General features: G+C 42.9%; 2 protein-coding genes across 2 annotated transcripts in view; one reads left to right on the top strand and one right to left on the bottom strand.

Moving 5' to 3' along the window:
* Positions 1 to 1,982, bottom strand: part of LOC106895182 (endogenous retrovirus group K member 18 Pol protein-like) — a 151,891-nt gene that overhangs the window by 64,684 nt on the left and 85,225 nt on the right.
* The window catches only part of CDK15 (cyclin-dependent kinase 15), a 107,232-nt gene that overhangs the window by 104,347 nt on the left and 903 nt on the right, over positions 1 to 1,982 (top strand). The gene's annotated exons all lie outside the window — the stretch shown is intronic.

The raw sequence follows: 1,982 nt of genomic DNA, 5'->3' as shown, positions 1-1,982 counted from the left end.
TAAGAGGGCTGCTCAAACTGGAAGCATCATCCCTCAAAACTGATTGTTTTTCTCTTTTTTTTTTTTTTGTTTGTTTTTTTTTTTTTTTTTGCTTTGCTCTGATTCTACATTATGTTCAACATAAGTGTAATGGAGTCACACAGCTTTTATAGCACGTACCAGAGCCCCAAGTCGTCTGTTCATTCAGACCACGGTTAGGAGGAATGACTACAACAAATGGGAGCAGTAGGAAACAGGAGGAACCACTGATGCCATCTGCCCTGCCTTGTAAATAAATATCCAGTTAAAGTTTTGCCACTTGATTTGTCATTCCTTACTCTGAATAGTTTCTGTCTCCCTATTGCTGAAAGATAGTTTCTTGCAATACCATTTTACTAGCTCTAGACTTGTCTCTTGACATACAGAAATCAGAACAAGTGATGCATGAGGCAGAAAGCTTCCAGTTGCTTTACTTTCTCCGCATTGTCATTGCCTGCCAGTGAAATACCTCCTTTCATCCAACGTTTTCAATAGTGAATATCACAAAATGCTTTGCAGATTAAGTCAGTCATATAAACCAAAGTAAAAAATTGAGGCTTTAAGGTGGTTATTACAGATAGGTGACTCAGCAGCTCCTAGAGTGTTACAGAAAGATGGGACGGGAAAAAAAAAAGAAAAAGAAAAGAACCAACAGGAAAGAATAATCTCTTTGCAGGTTACTAACAGTTGAAGAACAATAACAATAGAGTAGACAAGTTCATGTAAGTTTGTACCATGGGAGGTTATTTAGATGAAGAGTATCACAAAAAACTGCTTAGTCACTGGGTGTAGAAAAGTAAGGAATTCAGAAAACAAGCCTTAACAGACTGAAAAACTTAAGTTCCTCTAAGGCACCCTCAAACAGCTAGAACTGCAAATGAAGATAAAGACTTATTTCTTTTCCAGAAGCAACTGTTGCAGCCATGAGTAGCTAGTCTTGCCCGTACATATTTTGGAGACCACAGTATTATTTTTAAAAGCACGTCCACTTTTAGAGGAGTACATTTATTTTAGTAAGTCTGTTTATAACTGTCAGCTTCTCTTAACAAATGTAACAAAAGCTGCAGCTCCATGGTCTTACTGGCATGAAGACACATTGTTCATGAGGAGAGGATATGGGAAACATTTGTCCAACAATTGCTGTTGGAGTTCCCTGAGCCAAACCCTGCTCTCTTGAACTGCCCTGGAGGATGGTACACATTGGTATATTGCATTAGTCACTAACAGGAGCACAATCCTGAGTAAAGGAGAAAAAGAGAAAACTTAAGAATTCAAATAGTACAGTTCAGGGGACCTCTGTCCTCAAAGGGATGGATGGGGTGGGTTGAATAATACTTGGCCCTCCCCTGATTTTGACCACAGGCTCTTAGGCCAGTGTGAAGGAAAAGCAGGCACTGTTGCAGGGCTTTTGTCAAGCACACCCTTTCTGTGCCGCAGAGGACAAGCTCTGCCTGCACGTTCCAGAGGCTGGATGGTTCCAGCAACCCATGTTTCAGCGGTGCACCTCAAAACACAGCTATGCTGCAAAACCCACATTTCTGTCCTTAGTAAATGTACATTGGTGTAGCTCTAGATCTGCTTAGCATCATTTGGCAGGCCAGTAACAGCCCTCTCCTGACCTATGCCATTTTCTCTCTTGCAGGCAGGCTGGGCACTTCCACAGAGGAACTGCTGCGTTTTTACAGCCTTTTCGGGTCTCTTAAGGGGTTGCAGCAGTGCCGATGGGGATTTAAAACCCCTCCTCTTTCCTTAGGTAAGACTGGACGTTTCAAAAAAAGCTGCCTTCCCCCAGCTAAAGCTTAGATCTGCATGAATAAAGCGTTTATTCTGCCAGCAAAAAGCAACGGTCATGCTGCGATAACAAATCAACCCCCCCCACGCTGGGGGAGGCGATGGCGCACGGACACGGCCATCCCGACCACGCAATCAGCTCATTCTACTCATGTACCCGGGCGCTGCTTCCC

The sequence above is a fragment of the Calidris pugnax genome, unplaced genomic scaffold (genome assembly GCF_001431845.1).
Source record: "Calidris pugnax isolate Ruff unplaced genomic scaffold, ASM143184v1 scaffold103, whole genome shotgun sequence".
NCBI lineage: Eukaryota > Metazoa > Chordata > Aves > Charadriiformes > Scolopacidae > Calidris > Calidris pugnax.
Note: the sequence above shows the minus strand (reverse complement) of the source record. Positions and strands in the feature narration are given on the sequence as shown.